Raw genomic sequence first — 23,542 nt, forward strand, 5'->3', positions numbered from 1 at the left:
GTAAATTCTTTCTAGTTCTGTCACTAAAACAAAATGAGTTTTTAGACTCTAGGGTCTCTCTCTGACATACCTTACTACAGGTAAGGTTGATGCCTGTCAACTACTGAAAGGTGGCTGTTAGTTTAAGAACATTTTTCCACACCCTGATGACTGTCAGATAGCCAGATTCTAAATCAAACAGAGCTTTGTGCCTTGGGCTGTGCCTCTGTAAACCTTATTGTTTAATTAAGCAACAGTATCAGAGATCATCCACATCATATAAATGCTGTATTTCTTCTTTTAAATATTTACCTGGTACCCAAAGAACATTTGGGAGTTTTTGAATCAAAGAAACATCAGAATTAGAAATTCAACAGCTGTTTGTGAGAAAAAATACTTATCACATGCTTAATTGCTCTTTGCATTTAACTCTTCTTATTTAAAAGCTGTTTGGCAATTAAAATTTGCTCAGACTACAAGACTGTATTAATCCAAACCAGAGAAAAATAATACAATTTGCCACTACAGTACTGTTTTTTCCCATTGATATGTATTTGATGCTTGTAGATAGGACAACCCTGGAATGAATATTAGCCTCAATTTCCATTTGGTATTCCCAATGAATAATGTTTACAATGCAGACACACTATAATGCTTCTCCTACCAAGCCAACTGTTGTATTTGGGACAACCAGAGGCAGAATTTTCCCTGAGACTATGCTTTTTTCCTGCAATTTAATTAATTCAGAAAATCGCAAGTTCACTGGCCATGAAGCAGCACTACAAGTTTATGTGTTTATTGAAGTCATATTCTTGGTGAATTATTACAGTGGCAATTGGGAACAGTTTTTCTATTGCTGTTGCTTCAATAGCAGGCAGCACGATGTTATCTTGAATATTTCTGCAACTCCTTACTGGCTTTTATTCTTACTCACAGACTTGCAGATGAATAGTCAGAGAAACTCTCATATGCATTGGCAGTTCCCCACATCAACAATGGTTTGTTTTGCTGCTCACAAATGGACTTAGAAGGCTCATCCCAGTGGTTGTTGTTAGTTTCCTCATTTAGTTATTTTGTAAATAAAATATCTCAGATCTATACTATCCTCAAAATGGTACTGAAATGATAGCAATCTGATTGGAATCTGAATGTGGAAAAGAAGTTACATGACCTGTTCACCCATTCCTTGCAGGAGAAGGGACAAGTTGCAAATACTGATTCTTGTAGGGCTATGAGAAGCTGCGAACTCTTACTGTGAAGGGCAGTCTTACTGTGAAGCACAGGTCTAACAGGATGGGTGATGTGGTCCTTACAATGTTCCTCTTTTGTCCTCAGGCAGAACCTAATGAATTCCTGAGGGTAATTGCTCTGCTGTCATGAGGTCTTTTTAGTATGGATTACAAGTAGACGTGATGTGCTCACAGCTGTGTGGTGTTCTGTAAGAGGCATGCATAAATCCATCCAGACTGAAAGGTGATGGATGGAAGGAAAGCTCATAGAGAGAGCAGGGGATCTTACTGATGTTAGCAAACAGGGACAGCACGATTTTTATCACAGGCATATACAGTATTCTCCTTCTCCTTTGGCTGCCTATAAGCAACTGCATTTCCTTGTGCTTCTAGGGCATTTAAGCACAGTGTCTAAACTCACATTGTCATTGCAGAGTTCAGTCTCTCACCACACAGCAGGCAGATACCAAAATAGCTCAGGAAGCAAGACTTCTCCATGTTCTCCCTTTCAAGTAACATGCCAAAACAGCAGCTGTTATCACTTTAAGTTGAGTAATTTGGTACAACTCATTTCGTACTGTTGCAGCTGGTATTGCTGAAGTACTGCAACTCCCTTGGTACAGGTTTGTGCATTTGGCAAAATGCTTTTTATCATGAACTTCTGAGCTCTAGGCTGCATCTCCTGTGTGATTAAGGTCTCTGTCTGTCTTATAAACTCTCTGGAAAACTCATATTTGCATAAGTTTCTTATAGAGGGGTCTAGGCATAGTGACTAGGATTTTATTTAATTTGTTTGTCACAGCATTTATTGTTGGCTGGGGGAGACACTAGATTGATTGTGAGATTAAATGAAATGAAAATACCGAGACCATGGGACAGAAACCTATTTGTTCTAAGAATCTAAATAATGCAATAATTAGTAATTGTTCACAACAAAGCAATGAATCCTATGTATGTTTTTGAAAGAAGCATGTTCTATCAGCTAAGTGAAAGATATATTTATGAGCCATGAATCAGAGTTGGCCTGGCCATCAATTACTGGCAAACAAGGAAGAAGTTAAGCTAGACTTTATACAAGATATCTTTAGTGATATCTATATATCAGTATACTATATTGAAATGGGTCAGGATTTGTCTGATAAAGAATCTAAACCTCAATTAGTGCAAAGGCTCTTATTGCCCCATTTGGTCACCATAAAGCAGAAAACTTCCCCTATGTCATCTATTACATCATGCAGGCAGTGCAAGTTGATCAGAAAAATGCTATTTCCCCTATTGACCAAATCTATTTTTTTAGAAGATGAAAATTGATGTAGTGAGCAAGGTGCTACCATAACTAAGGTGAGCATTGTAGTCTATTCAAATGGCAAACCCTTCAGACTCCATACAATAGAGCTTTATTATTTCCAACAACACAGATTTTTCCAGGTAGAAGGTTCCTTCTTTTTTTTCCTAAGTTGCAGCCAAGGATTACTGAGGCAAGGTGTTTTCTTAGCATTTTTTTGCTACATGCTGTAACAGTGCAAGGTACTAAATACTGAATATGGGGTTTTTTTCTGTATATATTTTCAACTGGTGGTGTATACTACAGTGAACATTGCTCTCATTGCAGAATGTTTCTTATGATGAAGCTCTGGAAAAGCCACAAGCTGGTCATCTTTGCCAAGAAATCAGTGACAGATTCAGCCCCTATGGTGTATATATACATAGCCCCTCTGTTAACCTGTGGGGAAATTTCCTATACAAACTGTAGAAATATGTGCATGGAACTGCTTCAGAAAAAGAAAAACTTGTTGCATGGACCCTCATGCTAACGTACCTGTCACTAATACTTGCCAAAGCTAATTGGAACTGCTGGTTCAGAATACAATACCATGACAGCTCTAGGGTCAACAGGGTTTTTTTTTAAATGCCTAATTGCAAAAATTGAACCTAGAACAATTGTCCAAGTAAGCAGCATTTAGGGAATTTGAGGGCAGTAGGTCCCATACACATCCTGTTGATTTTGCCATCAATTCAAAATAATCACTTACTTTACAAGGAAATGTCAGTTATTTCCTGGAGGAAACCAGAAAAATAATCTAGTAATGAAAGAAGTTCGGGTAAGCAGGTTTAAGATCTTCTTTTTGCTTTCTATGCAAGGCCACTGCAAAGGGACATGTTGAGAGTATATGTGGCTTTTAACTGTTTTCTTAACTCCTTTGATTTTTCTTATCAATGACATCAGGAGGCCTCATGCCTCAAACTTCATTGGTTTATAAACAGAGATACTGAGTGACTGATATATTAAAGGCTTCCATTTTGTCATGTTATTTCCTATGTCTATAAGACATATATGCAAATCTTCTGACTTTAATCATCCTGGTTATCTTCTAGTTTCTTCCCTCTTCAACAGGATGCATCTGACATATTGGTGTGTGCTGTGAAATTGCACAGTCTCAGAAACTGAGACTAAAGTAAGAAAAATCTCACATGAAAGCTTCTGTTGCTTCTGCCAGAAGCTCAGTTCAGATGAGTTCAAAGGTAACTTGGTTTTGTTTGATGTTGGTATTTTGTCCTCCAGCATCTCAGCTGAGTTATATCTAAAGTTCCTAATTCCTCTAGTTGTTAAGTAAATGGAAACTCCAGATGAAGAAGGTGAGGTATGCTTGTGTTTTCAGAAATTCTGAATAAATGGTGTTGAGCACCATGAAATATTTTCTTTGTGTCAATATGTTGTCAGGTTTTTAGTGGCAGTTATTGAACTGAGACCAGTCTATTAACTATTTCACTGCTCTTTACAGTGTATGAAAACGAAGACTGGCAAATAAATAGAAAGTATTGTACAGGCAGACCTTTTGGGTTAGTCTCATCCTTACGGAGTTTCTGAAAAGCTGTGTCATCTTTCTCCTTCATCTTTCTGACTGGAATAGCCCATTATGCAGCAGGAAAAACCTAACATTGGCTTTTGTCCACCAGGGATGAGTCAATCACATGGTGCCTGATTCAGCTCTGCAGTGTCTTTGTCCTAGTGGCAGCTCCTCTTCTCTGGAGAACAAAAGTGGGTGCATTATTACACTGAAGACATTCAACACTTGTGGATCATGTTTTCAGCCCTTTCTGAAATCTGACAGCTCACATGGTGTATGTGAAATAAGAACTTGAGAGTGCAATGAGAAGTAACCAGTGGTTTGCATTTTCATTTGGTACGTTGTCTGATGACTAAGAAGGGAATTTAGCAGATGGTACATTAAGAATGAAAAAACAGAGGTGGTTTTCATATAGGGTATATTTAAGGTGTGAGGATCTTCTGGGTGGTAAATGTTAGACAAGTCCAGAGCAAAGCTGAGAGCAGTCATGAAAGAGAATGTGTCAGTTGCCTTCAATGCTCTATGTTCACATTTGGGGAAAGAGAAGAGTACAGCTGTCCTATTTATGTACCTTTCCTTAGGTGACTGATCTGGGCCATTGCCAGAGGCTTCTTTACATCTCACATATGAGGCTTCTTGCATCTTTGCCTGAGCCTGTGTGGCAGCTCTATCTTCTTAATCTTTCTTCATTGCTGTTTATGTTTTTCTCTTGTTATATTAATAAAAAAAATAATTACTCGTTAACACTGTTCTTTGCAGGTAATTGGGTACTTTTAAAATATTTTATAAAATTGGGAATTATCACAAGATGATTTCTGTGTCTTTTGAATCAGCCCTCTAAATATCATACCTTTTCTGATACTTCTCTCAACTAAGCAAAAAAACACTTCTGTATGACTCTTCAATGGCTATCACCTCTCAAGGTGAGGCCAAGGCAAGGCCTAGGTTTCCATCAGCCTCACTCCCTTGCCTCAAGGATAGCATGGACTCCTGTAGAAATTACATCAGCCATCTGAAAATTATCCTAACCTTAAATGATAGTCCTGTCAGGACCATTATCTTTGAGGATGCTCCCTTATCATCATCGTGGAGTCAATGTAAAGTCGGGTGAGCCAGCACAGCACAGTCTGTGTCATGATTTACCCCCAGGCAAGCACCAAGCCCCACGCAGCTCCTCTCTCATTCCCCCACCAGAAGGATCAGAGAGAGAATTAGAAGGGTAACAGCTGGAAGACTCATGGGTTGAAATAAAGGCAGATTAATAATGAAAGAAAAAGCTATGCACAAAAGCAAAACAAAACAAGGAATTAATTCAGTGCTTCCCATGGGCAGGCAGGTGTTCAGCCATCCCAGGATACCAGGGCTCCATCACATAAAAGCAACTTGAGAAGACAAACACCATCACTCCAAACATCCCTCCATCCTGCTTCTTCCCTGTCTTTCTATACTGAACATGATGCCATAAGGTCTGGAATGTCCCTTGGGTCAGTTGGGGTCACCTGTCCTGGCTGTGTCTCCTCTCACCCTCCCATGCACCCCCAGCCTCCTCACCAGTGTGGCAGCACGAAGAGCAGAAAAGGCCTTGGCTCTGTGCAAGCCAAGTCATCCCTGTATTATCATCACTGTGTCCAGCACAAATCCAAACTACAGGCACTGGGAAGAAAGTTAACCCTACCCCAGCCAAAACCAGCACAGCCTGCCAGAAGGAATAGGCAAAGCGTGGGGGGACATGCACACACTGGGACATGGTGCTGCAGAGCTGTGCAAATGATGCACAGTCTCAGCCATACCCTGCAACACAGAACCACACACCTTACCAGCTGGTCTGGAGAGAAGACACTGGAGATAGCTTCGCTGGGAAGCCTACATTGGCCTGTATGGAATTTGCTGGTTCTTCTATTTTAGCCTGCACAAGGCAGAACATTTTTCTTGTGAACTAACTTTCCTTTTTTAGTAACCCTTAAGGACAGTATTTTCTTTCAAGGCTTCTTTCTGACAAGACCTCTTTTATTTTTAGACTGTTATAAAAACACTCTACTAGGAAATGTATAGATTTAAACTTGGGTGAATTTTCCTTAATTTTTGATGAATTTTCTAAATTAATATCTTCAATGATCAGATGATATTGCTATTACATTTTTATGTATCAATCAAGTTGAACAATCTGGTTTTGCAGAGTTATATGGACAGGTTGTTTGCATCTCTGAATTGTACTTTTGTGATCATCACAACACATTTCTGTGGAAAAGAACATTGCATATTCTCAAACATATTAAGTGTCATCAAGAACAGTTCCAGGTGTCCTTACAATGACCCTGAACAAGGCTGCTAATGTAGGAAGAGGACAATTCTACCTGGGAAGAATAAGGATATATAAACAATGGCCTACCATTTCTCTTTAATTCACTGGACATTAACAAAGTGGTGTATTTTCATCTTGGATTACATGTGACTGGTATGAATTTTGCCTTATCTACTGGGTGAGGGGTTTTTGTTCTTTTCATTATTTTATCTTTGCCTCCATGGAATATGCCTTCTGAAATATCACAGCAGTGCATGTATTTGCAGATTTTGATGGCTTAAGGCAAAAAGAGTGATGCTTTCTGTAAAATATTCTTGACCACAGAATTATCTGCTCTTTTTAGCAAGAGAACACAGAGCCCAGTAGAAAAGGACCTTTTCTGCAGGTCTCTATGGAAAGAGACATGGGAAAATGGGTTAATCTTACAACTTCTCCTGGAGGCCATTATGCTGGTTGGGACAGTTGGAGTTTCATAGGATGTAAGGTCCAGCTATCTGTATATCCCCAGCCATTAAATTTTACCTAGATATCTCTTACCAAGGACAAAGACTTGAGTCATATTGCATTTGGTTTCTAAAAATAGCTAACCTGGCTGCATAGAGAGAATGAGATGAACTAATGGTTCATCACTGCCAAACACTAAAGAAAAAGCTTAAGCCACATTTCTTAAAGAAGTGTCTCAGTTTTTAATTTATAAAATGAGAATCAAAATACTATAATACTTTTCAAGGATGTTTGAGGCTCAGTCATAAATACTGAGGGAACTTTAACTGAGAGAGTTGTTTGATAGTATAGGCTCTATTAGCTCGAAGAGGAGTGCATACCAAACTGAATTTACTGACACTCAGCTCATATTTGCTTAGGAGATTTTCTCAGAACAGATGAGTGTGAGACATGTTTATTTTAAGTCTGCACAAAATTAGACCATGAAAATCTCTTTGAGAATTTTGCATGCTTGTCTAGAGTGACTAGGTGCCTTGCCTTTTCTAACTAATACTGTATTTAAAACATATTTATAATAAATGTACTTGCATGCTATGTAATATAAATAATTGACTACTTAGAATATATATTCAGGATCTCAGGCATAAAATTCACTGAGGACTAAGTCAGTTGTGAGTCTGTTCCTGGTCTTATCCATATCGTTGACCTTCCTACAGTACCCTGCAGATTTTCCTTCCTACCACTTTAAGCTGTAAATTTTCATCAGAATAAGCAACTGTCTGTTTTTCTGACATACCCACAGCTCTTCCTCTTGTGTTGTGTTCAGCCACTTGGCATCCACAGGATGTCAGAGCATATCACAAGTGAGGAGGGTTAACCTTTCAAAACTGTTTACCTCCATATGTGACCAGTTTTTGCAGCACTGCAGTATTGTGGCACAACCTCTAAGTATAGCCTTTAGATGTGTTTCTAGGAACACTGGCTTATAAATAAATACAGTTGACAGTCTGCTGATTACAAGCCTATATTTACCACAGAGAAGTTGACATGATGTCATGAAGAATTTGACAATTAACCTTGAAAATTCCCCAAGTATGTTCAACATCTCTTGAAATTTTTCTGAATAAAACAAAAAAATTTAAAATAAGAAACTTGGCACAGGGTTCATTTGGATTACAGGAGATATTACAAAAGCAGTAAAAAAAATTGTACTTCCATCAGAATCATGGATAGGATTTTTAAACATATTCTGGGCTTGCTATTTGATGTTTCACCTGGGTAAACATTAGTGAAGCCATTTGTTATACTGCTGCTTCTTCTGAGCATTTGTATTATTCTGACTGAATTCAGAAGAAAAGTTGGCCATGTCTACTTTGCCTCCTGGAAGATCATTCTAATGGTGCTTTAGCCTTATCTTGGACTTTTCATTGAGTTCTATTGTTTAAGTAGGATCTTCAGCACAGAAGGAAAGCAAGCTCGTGACCAAAGTAAGAAAAGAGATACGCAGATACCTTAGCTGGATAGAACCCTGGAAACAGCACAGGAAGCTTTCAACAGTTAGCAGAACAACACTACCACTGAAAACATAGTTCAAGTCTTGGGAAACCTAATTTTCCCAGACAGGCAGTGAAGAAGTTCTCAGCAAGGGGCTGGGTCAACATTCCCTCAGGTTACATTTCCAAAACTGTAACTGAATTGGAGCTGGCACTAAGGATTCAAGGTAAGGGTTTATTTTGAGCTGTAGTAGGAGTCTTATAGCAAGCTTAACATCAATGGTATTTTTAGATGTGGAGATCTTGGCCCATAGGATTTCATCTGAAGTGCTTTAATGTCTAATTCCCACTGACATCAGGGGCGTTAAGCACTTAATTATTGCTGAAGCTTAAGTTACTTTTGACACTGGAAACCAGACATTTCACAAATTTCTTATGGTCCATTTCCTTTGCACCTTCTTGTACCAGGGGTCAACAAACAAGAAGTTTTACCCCCAAGGTGAAATGGTGGCAAGTACAACCAGAAGAGGAATTTATATTAAAAACCAGCTCTTTATGTTCCTCAGCAGTACTCTTTTCCTTGTGTGTCACTATGTGCCTCTACTGAAAAGCAGTTCTGGTGAGCCTTCTTTTTCCTCACAGAAAGACTCACGGGTGTTTTCTGGTTGCTTACAATGCATTAGACCTTTGCTCAGCTTTCCTCCCTCCCTTTCTGTCCTCTCTCACAAACATTTAACTTAGGCGGTTCTCTAAGGCTTTGATACTTTGCAGCTGAGGGAAGAGCCGTGCATTGCTTGGCAGGCTGACCTATTTCACAAACACAGGCAATTACTCCCACGGTGGAGCAGCCCTTAATTCACAGCCAGGGACTGCAGGAGAGCTTTCTGGTGTGCAGCAATCCCCTGATGCCCTGGAAGGCAAGCAGCTGTCCCTCCTGTGCAAAGACTGTGGCCTTGGGAAAGGAGACGTGGCTACACTGCTCCAAAGCTTGTCAGCTGAGTCAATAATCCTTTAAAACTGTCAGCAGCAAAGGCAAATGACAGCCACCTTCAAGCTCCTTTAATTTATGCCAGGATAATATGTTGGCAGACTCCCTCAATCCATCCTCCTGCTCTGAAGGCCAAGGACCTACATTTCCTATGGCAAATGCATGTGATTATGTAAGTATCTGTCTTCAAAAGTGCAAAGGGTTCTTTCATTAATTTCATCCTGGGAAAGCTAATATGAGCGAGCTAATTATATTAGCAACTTCTTTAATTAATTGAAAATTTAGCCAAGGTATGTGGTGTTTGCCTTTCATGATGTAAAGGCATCCTGTGCTGTGGATGCCTGCTGCATCGAGCCCACCTAGATTGGCATCCCATTTTTCCTCATTTCTGTTATCATGCATGCCTTATAAAGTAATTTATTATACAAATTGGCTACTTCAATTCCTTTTCCTGGATGGTGTTTGCATTTTTAAAATGCAGTGTGGAGTGTTTGCTCATTAGTCAGTATTCTTTAGCTGTCACTCAAAATAGCTGCATGGCTTGATTCCCTTCTGGTTAAAAAAAAAATTAGCAGAGAAGCTGCCAGTCAAGTTTACCAAACAGTCCAACAATAGAGAAACTGTAAGCCCAGAATATTCTCCAGTTTCTGTAATTATACACTAAGTCCAGTAATAATTGGCATTCATTACATGATTTTAAGTGTTCACATTATAGACTTCTATTTTGAGGACATTATTACCATGCAGTAATAATTCAGTTCAGCTTGGTGATACCTAGAATACCTTTTGTAGAGTTAGGGAAATTTGTTAATATTCTACTTGCAAATATATCAGTAAAATTGCTGCTTGATTCCTATAGATACAAAGGAAGCTTTTAAAGACAAGTGGCAAATCTTTCTTATTTCAGAAAAAAATTTATTTAGGCAAATATCCTTATTTAGACAGTGTTGCTATTAAATTGCTATTTAAACATCAGAGTATATACCCTGTATAGCTCAGAAGTTCCAGACATGAATGTGGAATGTGCCATTGGCCAAAAATGATGACTTCAAGTTGCAGTGTTTGATTGAATAATTGTACTGAGTATACCAGGCAAGATATTTTAAAAAGGCCCATAAGGGTTTAGTGAACCAAATATCACTAATGATCCATAGAATTTATGCTCATCAAATTTATGATCACAGAATTTATGCTCAGTCCTCAAGTGTCTCAGATGAGGAAAGCCACTGGAATTTTATGCCTCTGCAAAACTAATCTAAGAATTAATTCACCTAACAGTCATTGCCAGTGAACTGGCCCAAAACCCGTTAGAAATTTGCGTGCACAAATGTGAAGTCTTGAACAAATATATCACTGTCATAATCTTGTGAATGGCATCTAAGGTTGGAAAAACTCCAGGAAAACGTCTCTCAAACTCAGCCAAAGGCATGCCAGTGTTCGCAGCAGGCATTCTCAGCGTGCTTCAAACACAGTGGTTAAACACTCTCTTGGGTGAGCACAGGCACAAAGCATCACCTCCAGCTGTAAGAAGATAAACTAAGCCCTTCTTGATCTAGAATGTAGAGAGCTGCTAAGTTGGTAAGACAGCTTGATTTGTATAGCTCTTGAGAAATGGCAGTTGTGATAATTCTGAACTGTAGTTGCTAGCCAAGTGCTTGAAAGAATGAAATATATACCTGTCACTGCCCACAACTGTAAAAAGCATCATTCAAAAACATTCTCTCCTTCATGCTTTCACCTATTTTCAAAGCCCAGTTGCTTTTGATAGATTTAGTGGGACTCAACTGACTCCCAAAATATACAAGTTGTATATTTTTTCGATAAACTGATTGCTCAGGAAAGAAGCCTGAATTAACTGCCAAAATCCTACTGACCTCTTACACAATAAGTCAGACAAGATGATCTTGGTCTCCTTTGATCTTAGAGCTTATGACTAATGTATCATGTTTGTTCTCTCATCCTCTCTAGGGAGGAAGGAGATAGAGTGGGCTGTTTTGTCTTGGAAGTATTATTGGGAGGTTTTAGTGTTCTGTACTTACTTTAGAGGTGGGAGGTCAGAAATGTGTTATAGTTGGACTGTTTGGGAGGGTTCTTTATGGGGAACTTGTTCCATCCTTGCCACTGAGAGTTATTTGTACTTCATACCTCTTCTATTAGAAAGTTTTGAGGTGCCAGAGAATTGAGATAAACCAAGTCCGAAGATCCAGCTCAATGCTGATGAGCCAATGTCTGCAGTGCAGGCACAGACTGTAGTGCTGGCAGATAATTTGGTGTGTGAAAGTTTAGCCAAGGAGTCTGCTGCCACGTGGTACTGAGGTGCCATGGAAGCCGTGCTCTTTGTGCCTGGGATAATAGGCTCTGCTTTAAAACTCCTGGGTTCCTACTCATGAAAAGGCTTCGTAGGTTGATATTTCAGAAAAATCATTCAGCTCCTTTTTCTCTGGTTCATGCATCAGGAAAATGGATGTCATACTGACATTCTTCATCAGCTATTTTAAGAATAATGCGATGACTGCAGAGAATACTAAAATATTTTGAGAAAAGGTGTTAGATCTGCAGAGAATTGTTAAACGTCCCATTCACGGGAACAGGTACATTCTGGGAGCCAACGTTTCTCCTCTTGAAGAGCTTAAAGGAATACAATGGAGCTATAAATTTTGTCACCTTTTCAGCATGGAAAAAGGAGATGGAATCTTATACTGGGGACAGAAATTATGTGTTTTATTAACTGAATATTGTCAGGCACAATTTTTTGTACAAATGTCTTTTGCATTTCCCAGAAGCCTCTGAGGTACGCAGTTTATGAACTCTTTGCACTGAGAATAGGCAGTGTTGAGATCATGCCTATGACTTTATCTATTTTAATGTTAAGTTATGAATTTATGGATCTAGGTACTCTGTGAATAGCATAAATTATTTTAATGCAGACAGAAAAACAGTGTGATGGCAAATAATTACAAATATATTCCTGCAGTCTATGGAACTTTACCTGATTACTTGACTATTGTGTTGGGAGTTTTCTCACCTCATTATGAGAAAGAGAGGTAATAAAATGTATAGAGGCACAGGGCAGGGGTTATTCTGATGACATCATTTAGGAAACAAGAGTGGTAGTCAGAACAGAAGAAAGTGAATTGAAATGCCCTAGATAATAAAGGCTGCTTTGGAAAAACTAGAAAGTAGTGAGTTTCCTTGCTGGCTTGACAGTTACTCACACAAGCAGACCTTTGTCCTCAATATGACATCTTGTATTAAAATATGAGGCAGGTAGCACCAGTAAAACTTGCTTTAAAATTCATAAGAATATTAGTTTCCTATGAAATTCATTGCTGTAGCAGGATCTTATAACAAAAAAAAAAATTAAAAAAAAATTAAAGAATAACCACAGTTACCAGGACTTAAAAAAACCCTGTCTGTTTAAGGAAAGCAGATGAGCTGGCTTGGAGGGAAAGCATGAAGAACAGCAAATAGGTGCTACCTGTGTTTGACTACACACAGGCTGGAAACCAGAGCAGTGAGTTGATGGGACAGGACAAATGAGCTGCCAAGAAGAATGAGCATGAAAAGGTAGGTCTCTGGTTTTATGGTAGACCACAACACATTTCTGAACCAGACAGCACTGATCTCAATGCTCCAGCCATCAAGAGTTTTTATCTAAATGCAGATGCCTGGGCACTCTGTCCCAGTGATGGGATGGGTACAGGGATGTGGAGATACCAGATGAGATGGACATAGGAAGGGAGGAAGAGAGCTAAGAATATGGAGCACCTCTACAGAAAACAAATACATGAGCTGGGAAACCTGTGGGAAAGCAAGAAATATAAGGAGCATTGCGAAAAAAAGCAGTTTGGAAACCTAGTGGATGAGGTGACAGAAAAAAAGGAAGGTGTGTCAGGAAGCATTTGGGAAGGAGGTGATGCTGAATCCTTTTGGGGTCAGAAACAGTAGAAGGAAAATATGTAGAACTGAAATGAACAAGATGGTTAATTATTTTGGAGAGGAGAAGGAAGAGTTTAGTATCTCAGAAAGATGAATTAAATCACACTCTTTCCCCTTGATAGACATTGCTTTTCAAGAACAAAATAAGGACAGTTTTGTATTCATATACTGTTCTAAACACGATCAAAACAAAATTTCTGTCTTCTGTTTCCCAGATCAGGTTAATATTTGGAAATAAAGTAATAATTTAAGTATGCTAGGTTGTTGCAAATGTGTTGCATTTATTCCTTGACTATTATCAATGCCCATAGTATGTTGTTTCAAACCAATCAGGAACAGCAATAGAAAAATCTGAAACTCACTACAGTATAACCTGGCCAGAAGTGCTAAGAGTTCAAATTAAATGCTAGGAGCTCAAAATAGGATTCATCTTGGTATCCTAACATTAAAACTTGTAGAGACATAGAGACAATCTACATACAAACTGAATGGATTTCTGATTAATGTGAAATATTTTTTCCCACCAGTGCTGGAGTGTTTGGGGAAAGGTGTTTTGTGCATACTCTAGTAAGAACCACAATTATTTTAAAAAATGTAAAATTGCCTAACCTATTTATTTCATCTCTCTGTGGAAGATCATTTACTCAAATAGATCATGGCTTTTTTTTTTCTCTAACTGGGAATCTGAACTCTTTGAAGTGTATTTTCATATTACCTTTCAAATCTCAAAATGGGATATTAGTTTGTCATGGTGTTGATTTTGATTCTTTGCTTGGCAGTGTGTTAATGGCATGGCTCAGAGGGCTTTCTATGAGCTTTGTTTTCTAAAGAATAGTTATGTTCCTAAGTGACTGAGAGGGATGAGTTATCTAGGTGCAGTAGCAGAGATAAGCTCTTTTTCTGCAGGCTGAATGAAGAGTCATTCACAGTTGCACATCCAAACAACTACCAGAGCTGAAGGGAAATAGCATATTTCCTAGCACACCTTCCCCCAGTCGAGGGCATGCACACTATCCTCCTTCCTTTCCAAATCAGAATTAATAAGGTGGACCAGAGTAACCATATCCTATTAGTCTAGTATTTTCACCAATACATTTAGAACTACTGCTTCTGGGCTTTTATCAGTTGTTACTGGATTATTATATCAAATTTTATACTTAGGTAACTGTTATAGATTGAATGCTTTATTATTGCTATAATCTTTGTTAAAATGTCCCAGTGATGTGAATTGATAACTTCTTGATCACCAGTGTCATAAAAATGCCTTGCTAATCTGCTGTCACACTGTATCAAAAAAACAATGAATCATATAAATATTAGGCATGCAGCTGACTGTCACTCCACCCCCCCTTTGTGTGTGCAGAGAATCTGATTTACAGTCACACTGGTGTTAAAACTAATACTCATTTATCTGCACTTTGAGGTAGATGTTCAGTAATCTTTAAAACATGATCTAAGTCTTTGAACTCCAGTTGCAGGGCCCTTTTTGTGTTCTGTGTCCAGCCTAAACTATTTCACGTTCCAGCCTGGAGGACCCTGCCGTGTATGTCTGGAGACACTGAAACATTACATTTTAACAAAATATTGGAGAAGTAAATGAGTTCAAGAAGAGTGCCTATTAACATACATTCTTTAAGCAGCAAAAATAATGAAGCCTCATTCCCTGCCTTAACCACTGCCCTGAGAATATATCAATTTTTCTCAGATCCCCTGGGTTGTCACACTGTGCTGTTCACTCCCTGCTTTATTCTGAGTTCTCTCTCATGACTTTGGCTTTGGATGGCTAAGAGGCAATATCTGCTGGGATTTGCTCAAAGTTCCATCTTTGTGAATTTGCCAGCTGCCAGGGACATATTTATTCACTTACTAATTGGTCCCTAGCTGTTGCAAAAAAAATGCCTGAAGGCATAAAAATGCCTGAAATTCAGGCATTAAAATGAAATGCCTGAAGTTCACTATACTTTAAGTGGGAACATTTCTTTGGGCCCTTCTCTAGCTGCTGTCTTCCCTAAACATCACCGAATTTAGTATCTTTGAGACATCTGTTTCTGTGACAAATTCTGTTGAAATCAGTTGGTCATTCTTAAAAATTGCCATAGAGCACATTGATGTGCAGATGCATAAAGAAACAAATCTAAAATTTTAAAAGGAAGTGTACACAGAAATAAACATTAATATAGATTATCCTGACTTTAGTTCAGCAGAAAATAATACAAATGTCAACTGTGTACTCGGGTAACAAAGAAGTGAGACAGTAGAATTCTGCAAACCTTTTTGTTTATTGGATATCAGGTCTTGTTATCCAGACCTGTAATCATTCACTGACAAGCTCAGAAATCAGAACAATCACAGCAACTACAATGAATAATGTATAAATATTTTTTTTTAAGTTCATATGACTTAAAATCACATGAGATCTTGAAGCAGGAGGGAGTGGAGCTCATTTAAAGTATACTAAAATCTGTCATCTAGATGGATATGGAAATTAGGAAAGAAAAAGTGAGGGAGTGTTCAGGAGTACCTACTAAATGCCTGTCCTTGCTCTCATCTTGTTTGATAGCCTTATGGATGATGACATGTATCATTTGCCAGCTGGGTTTCCAGTGACTGGCATTTCCAGGCTTTGCACAGAGATGTGAGGGTAGCTGATAGTGCCTAGGAGAGCTGCCATCACAGGCTGATCTCACTGACTGGTCAAAACTTATCACCACCAACTGGTTATGGTTTAATACAGGAAAGTGTATTTTACAATCAGAAATACACCCATAGGATGGGAAATTGTCTGTCTTAGAAAACAGTAATTCAGAAGATGGCATAGCAAGAGAGAGAAGAGCTTTTTTGTGAGATCTCAGTGTCAAGTTGACACTTGGAACCTTATATTGATCCATGCATGAAGAGAAAAAAAAATATACAGTAGACACATTAAAAAGATCAAGCCACTTTGAACACCATCAATAAGACCACTGTGCCCTGTTCTGTGACTCACACCTCCTGGAGGAAGGAGCTACTCAAGGAAATTCAAAGGACAGGAAAAAATGGTCTCAGAGGCCATCAATCAACCATTGGGATATATGTCTTTTAGGAACTCATAAGACTAGAATATTGGGGAAAGGCTGAAGAAGTAATTCAATCACTCTCTCTGGGTACTTATACATTTGGAAAAAAAAAGCTTAATGACAGGAGCCAGAGGAACTTTTTCAATCTTCTAGACAAGCAGCAGAAATGGAAATTAGATTCATTTAAAGTTGCAACAAGGAGCAAATTTTTGGCACAAGACACAGATAAATATTGCAAAAGCTTTTCGGAGGAAATTTTGAGTCATTATTTTGCTTGGTATATTCAAGTTGTGCTGGTTGTTATGTGTGCATGTAGTATATAACTCTAAATATGCCACACATACAGAATGTGTGTAATACTTACCTGCATATATTGTGTGTATATATTCCAACTATATGAGACATAGGTATATATGAGTAGTAGATATATAGTTGTAGATCTTCCTTAATGCAAATTAATAACTTTGCAACTAATATTGAAGACAAAGATGTAAATATGAGAACTAAAATAATCCAAGCATAGCATGAGCTGGAAGCAGAATTAATCTTCAAAATACACTGAATATTTTTCAAAACAGTTTGTTAGGCTTTGCTTCAATTTGCATTATCTCCACAGTAGGTGAAAATATGGATTTTCTTTTGAGATGGAGGAGAAGAGGTTAGTGATTGCTTTTTCACAAACAGAAAAATAAGTCTCTTTAATGAATTACTGTGAAAATACACTTGGACTTTTATCGAAGTGAAAGAAACATAGCAAAGAATTTGATCCAAAGGAAACTTCTTCATGTACTAACATGAACTAACAGGTCTAGTTTTTCCTTGGCTTAGTGGGATTGAACAAATACTAAATTGATTTCTTTTTCAGAGTGACACTAATTGTGTTTTGTCCCTGAGCACCATATCAGGCATTATCCTCAACGTTTCTTATGAGCTTAAAGTTTAAAAGACAAACACAAAAAAATGCTACGTATACCAAATATTTCTTAGAGAAATTGTGTCAAATAAGGTACTAACTTCAGACTGATTTTAATGTGCAAGTGGGAGAAATATCAGTTCCTTAATGAGGGCTGAAATTTATCCCCTTTCAGAAAGCCAATATGAACCACTGAAAACCAATTCTAAAATCATGACTTAAGGAGATTTAAGGGCCCCATGCTATCTTTGTATGGAGTCAATATCTTTTTTTGCCAGTGGCCTGGTCCCTTGTTATTGATTTGTAATGAAACTTAGTATAAGATATTTGGGATATTTTTCACACCAAAATGCTTCTTGGCTTCTAGTCTTGTCTGTGTTAGATGCTGGCCACACCTAGTGTAGTATCTTAAAAAAATTAAAATCTCTGGTGCATTTGAAACATTGATTTAGCCTTTCTTTTTCCAAATCCTCAGCAGACATTTCTAGAGCCAGTGTGATAGTACTATTTGTAGTTTAGGATATTTACTATGTCTTGGAAAAAATACTCAGAAGAGATAGTTTGAATTTGCTAGATACTATTTCTGATATGTTCCACCATATTGCAGCCAGTATGATTATTTCAAGCTGTTTTGCTTGTGGGATGCTTGTGGAAAACACATCAGAAATCTTGGTTAATAGTAAAAATATATATCTTTCATCAGCTCATTTCAGGCTTAGGAAAATTGTCTTCAGCTATTTAGTACTGAGGGTTTCTGAGTAAAAAATGGATGCCCTGGAAACCTTTAATTTTTAAAACTCTGAAGTTCCATGAAATATTATCCTTAAATCATTTGAACCCTATGGAACTTCAGCCAAATCAATGGCCAAAAATCAAAGGTAGATAAATTCAGACTGAAAAAAAGTGTGTATTTAAAGTCAAGGAAAATATCCTTTGGAAGGATGTTTTGCCCTTGTTTGAAACTTTTGAATTCTTATTCACTTCTTTGAACACAACTATAGGATTCACTCGGTGTCCATGATGCAATGCTCAGTGGCTTATATTTTACACTGTTACAGTGCTATCTCACTTTCAATATATCTCTGCATTTATGAAGCACATTACTAAAGTATCAAATCTTTTACAGGTTTCACTAAAGAAATTAAGATGGTGAATTTGTTGTGACTATGTTAAACTAAAACACAAAAATGTTATAGGTGTTTCTTTTTACAGAATTTGTACTTTTTTCTACAGGCATTGAAAAACTGTGTTTGTAGTAACCTTCCAATTCTCCCGGGTGTTCGGTGCATTCTTCTCCCACATCCTCTCATTAAATCTCAGGAAATAATGTGACAGCTTTGATATTCCCAGACATCCATTCCTGAGGCAGCCAGTACATTGTAGGTCACTGGCAGGTGGCGAGACACACTTCAGAGGGAGGGTGGTTTACAGTATTTTGTGGAATGTTTCATGTATCCCTGTGCAAGGAAAAAATAGTTTTCTTGAGTGATCCTGGAGGGAACAGATACAACCTGGCCCCTAAAGCCATGGCCATATGTACAGTTTGTGCATGCAAAAATATATTGGAGTGAGGTGATTCATGTGATGGGTTGACCTCGGACCGCAGACAGACACCCACCCAGCTGTTCATTTACTCTGCTTCTTCAACAGGACAGGGTGAGAAAAGAGGATAAAAAACCTAGTGGGCTGGGGTAAAAGCAGGGAGATACCCCACTAGTTACCACCACAGGCAAAACAGATTCAGCTTTCAATATAATAGTTAATATAATTTATTGACAGTGAAAACACATGGATAGTGAGAAACATTGACTAATTAAAGCAAGATTTCCCCCCTGTATTCCCTTTTTACCAGAATAAACTTCATTCTTTCATCCCTGACCTTTCTGCCTTTCCCTTCCATGTGGAATGGGAGGATGGGGAATGGGGAGTTGCAGTCAGTCACTACCATTTTCTCTCTCCTGCTTCTTTCTCCTCACATTTTTCTTCTGCTTCAGCGTGGTATCCCTCGTACATGGTATAGTTCCTTCAAGAAAAAACTGCTCCAGTATGGGCTCTCCAAAGGCCATACTTTCCTTGAAGAATTATCCAGGGGCTGCAGGCTGTAAATACTCTCCATCATGGTCCTTCACAGGCAGAGGGAAATTAGCTGCTCTACTATGATTCTCTCCCAGAGTTGCCTGGAGAACCTCATCCCCTTCCTTCTTCTTTCACCTTAGTGCTTACATGGCTGCTCTTTCATCCTTATTCCCCTCCCCCTCCTCTGCCTATTAGACATTTTTAAATGTCCATTCTTAAATATGTTTTCCAGAGGCACCAACATATTGGCTGGTGGGCTCAGCTGCTTCCTGTGGTGAGTCACTTTGGAGCTGGCTGGAAACTGGCTGGAAGCAACTATGTCCCACATAAGACAGGCTCTGACCTCTCCTCATGGAGGCTACCCCATGGGTCTCCCTGACAACACTTGGGCACCTCACACCCAATTAGAAAACAGTTAGAAAACAATTAGGAAAAAGTTTTATAGAAAATTGATTGGGAAACCACTACTGTTTGTAGCACCACCATACTTTTGCTTCAACAGATTTATTTCCAAATTTTGTAATCATTTCAGTTCTAGTTTCGTATTGTTGCTCTGAGAGTTTTTAGTCCAAAGTTTTACTTTCTTGCCCTTTTTTGATTGTGGGTTCAATTCACACCTGCAGCAGTGCCAAGCCAGCCACCAAGGTCTGGCAGGCCCCTGCCCTGTGAGCTGAGGATGGCATACAGACCTTGGGGCAGGTGGCACAGTGGCTTTGCAAAAGAAACAAATGCTAATACTAATTTTCTCCCTATTCATGCTTCTGCACTCCCACAAATAAGTAATATTTTTTTTTAATTTTGTGTATTCTTTAATAGAAGACTTAAATAATCCAAATGGCATTTACTGTGTATATTGTCGGGAGGTGGGGTGGAGGGGGTGGGTCACTTTAATATTTTTCCAAAGCATTTCCCATTAAAAGAGTTCCAGTTGTTCTTGTTAGATGCCATGGAAAGAAAATCTGTGTGGCTGGTTCTTCCAAATCAGTGAAATGTATGAGGACAGAATTTGTACAGAAGCTTCATAAGCAAAAGCATGTAAAGGCTCAACAGAAGAATACCAGTGAAATCACAGAAATGTGGGCCAGCAGAAAGGCATTTCCTCAAGAGTTAAGTTCTAACAGGATTTTTTACATGTCTAGTAAGCTCCATCTTTTTCTCTTTCTCCTGCTGGGTGGCAGGGAGCGGGCTGCTCCTGCTGCCGTGGGTGCTGGGGAAGGTGTCTGTGCGCGCAGTGCTTTGCACAGGTGGAGCTGCCTCCCATAGGTGGTGCCCTATATTTAACTTAGCATTAGGTTGTCATGATGTTTCTTAAGAGCTAATGGCAGGGGGTTTGTTCTGCTTGGGGTTGCTGTACCCTCCAGATAATCCCTTGATTTCTTGCAGCAGGCTCAAGGCATTGAAAGCCCTGAAATGTAGAAATCATGGAAATGAGCTTGGAGTCAGTGGGTATGTTTGTGCTGCACATACTTCACTAGAATAAAAGACACCAAATTACCTAACAGACAAGGAGTCTAGCTGTGAAAGTACAGAATCTAAGTTTAGATTCCTAACAGGCAAAATGATCTCATGCTGCCTTGCCAAGCCTGGCAGCACACAGACTGCTCAGCACACATGAGTACCTGGTGGTTGTCACTGCCAGTGAAGGACTGGACTTGATTGGTGGCTAATGAGGACTCCTATACTCAAAGTTTTAAGTCTAACATATCTTTAGTAGAGCAAGAAAATAACAAATCTTAGAAAAGTGTAATTGAAGGGGAAGAGATCACCCAGCATGTGAGCTAGTAACTGGCCTTAGCTGGGGTATCCTGACAGTGAGACTTCCATTCAAGGATCTGAAATAGCCAATTACTTCTACAGATAGAGGAGAAGGTAGTGGAGCTTTTGGTGTCTGTGAAGAAAGAGAGATCTCAATTACTTACTGGGGTCTTTTAAAAGACAGGAGAGAGCCAACTTTCATAGTTCTTGTGGTCCCTGCATACCAAGTTTTCTCTCTCTATGTGTATTGATTGTATTCATAGTTTCTAATACAATTCCTGAAACATTAACAACAAAAACTGGGTAAAAGAGTTAGTTTGCATTTAGAGGCAAGACAAAGGGAAACCGTGCTTGATTTTATCTTGAAATAAAATTATGACCATTGTCCATGTATTTAAAGCTATGACCAGAGTTGCTGCTCAGCAGGAGCTTCTCAACACTGTCTAAAAGTTAGATTTGCTAAGGTGGATAAGACTCTGAGTGCAGCAGGAGATAAATCATTAAACAGGTGTCCTGTACAGCCCCTAAGAAACTGCTAAAAATACATACAATAAGCCAAACTTTTGCCAATTAACTTTGGTCCTCCACACAGAGTCCAAACCACTTCTGGTAAAAATTAGGAGTAGGTAAAATGAATAAGGCTGAAAGTAATACAATACAGAGAGTATTTCTTGATTTTCAGGGCAATGACAAGTTGTGGAGAGGCAAATTAAAGAAGCAGCTGGAAGTTGTAACACCAGAAGTGTCTATTGAAAGCAGCTGAGAGGAATCATAGGAGACGTTATTCCTATATATATATATGCTAGCATGTTCTGTGAGTATTGTGTAACACATAGGAGGAGTAATATCAGATGTAATTCTGACTTACATTTCAACAAGGAGGAGTTCCTGACACAGATTATGACGCATTAATCTACATCAGTGAGCAGTGGGAGAAAGTTAAGCTGAATGTTGGCAAGCTGATGAAACCATCTATGTTGCCTTGAAAATCCTCAGCTATAAATGAAGCCTGTGGCAAAAACTGGAAATATGACCTACTGGAGACTCATCCTCAGACACTGACACTCCCATGTTTGTGGGTAGGAAACAGTCTGAGTGTTAAAACCACAGGAGTGGAACATTTCAGTAGGGTGCCGTTTCAATCTAGTCACAATCAGATATAGTGGGAGTTAAGAAAAAAGGAAAAGTGCTTTTCTGACCTCAGGAAGCTTATTTCAGTTGAACAGAAAGCCTTTGATCTTGGTTTATGATAGCTAATACATGACAAACTTGTTGATGTGGGAAAGTAATAGGATTATTTTGGCAATATGTTTATGGGAAAATATCCCAGGTGAGAGCAAGAGTTTATACTGTTATCCCTTTAGAAAACAGGAACGCATGAAACAAAAATAAGGTTCATCTTTAGGTTTCATCTCACTGTATTGATCAGGGAATGAGATCCATGAGCATGAAATACTGACAACATGACCTGGACACATGGCCCTTGATATGACCAAAAGCTGCTCTTAAAGCCTGCAAAGCCTCCTGTGTACTAAACCACATATGGAAGCACAGTATATACACCATGACACACATTGCTCTCACACACTGTGTTTGAGAACAAAAGAATTAGTGCAGAAACCCATAGGCTATTTTCAAATTGCCTGCAAGGCTGCCTCCACATGAATCTTTAGCTTATGCCTATACTTGCAGAGCAGTGTGGCAATAGATGTGTAAATATAGCAAGACTTTTTCTGAAGCTGGGGGGATACAGTCTTGATGTGCTGTTTCCTAAAGGACTAAGATGTGAATATTAGAGATCCTTGGCTGTGGTTCAGAGAAGCACCTGGAAGCTTGGATGCATATAATGTCACTTCTCCAGCTGAGAAGGAAAATCAAAAAATAGGCTTTCTTAAAATAATGTTTCAAAGTCTCACATCCCAGGCACTGTTTTCACACCTAGATGTCCTGCTGCATTTGGTGTTCCTGCTTTTAGATGAATTTACTCCTGGAAATGGTGGGATGAGTACAAGTTTTAAAGGAAGGATAAAGCAGACAGATGCCTTGGCAGGAGTTTGGTTTCTGAAATCAGGTTGAATGTCAAGGAGCACTTTCTCAGATCAGTTCATTCGTTTGTAGGGTTTCCAGCTGACTCGAGCTGTTCTGTCCTTGTGCTATATTGGTTTTATGTACTGATATGATTAGAAAAAAAGTCATTTATGGACCTGGAGATACCTTTAATCTTTCAAGTCCAAATCAGGTTTCTCAAAAATGCCATTGAGGAGAATTCCATTGATTCTCATCTAGTTATTCAAGCTTGCTTGCTTCCTTGAAACAGTATTACATTTGTGAAGGTATTCATCTCTCTATACATTATCTTTTCCTTCATATGCATTTGCTTTCACTTGTGAAAGTCACGTGTGTTAGTTTTTTATCTTGCCTTTAATGAGCTGTAGTTCATTGTAGTGTATTATGTATTATATTTAAAGTATACATAGAGAAATGCCACGATCTATAAAATGCAAGCACATATCATATAT

At 38.7% G+C, this 23,542-nt stretch overlaps 1 protein-coding gene and 1 long non-coding RNA gene across 5 annotated transcripts in view; both read left to right on the plus strand.

Moving 5' to 3' along the window:
• Nucleotides 1-23,542, plus strand: part of XKR4 (XK related 4) — a 225,424-nt gene that overhangs the window by 182,094 nt on the left and 19,788 nt on the right. The window lies entirely within an intron of this gene.
• Nucleotides 8,802-23,537, plus strand: LOC135279269 (uncharacterized). 4 transcript variants are annotated; one of them, XR_010346558.1, is made up of 3 exons: nt 8,802-9,456; nt 12,707-12,851; nt 21,706-23,537. It is a non-coding gene; the product is annotated as an uncharacterized LOC135279269 (long non-coding RNA). The 4 variants fall into 4 exon arrangements; XR_010346560.1 differs by lacking the exon at nt 21,706-23,537 and adding an exon at nt 20,210-21,671; XR_010346561.1 differs by lacking the exon at nt 21,706-23,537 and adding an exon at nt 13,751-13,875.

This window comes from Passer domesticus, chromosome 1 (genome assembly GCF_036417665.1).
Source record: "Passer domesticus isolate bPasDom1 chromosome 1, bPasDom1.hap1, whole genome shotgun sequence".
NCBI lineage: Eukaryota > Metazoa > Chordata > Aves > Passeriformes > Passeridae > Passer > Passer domesticus.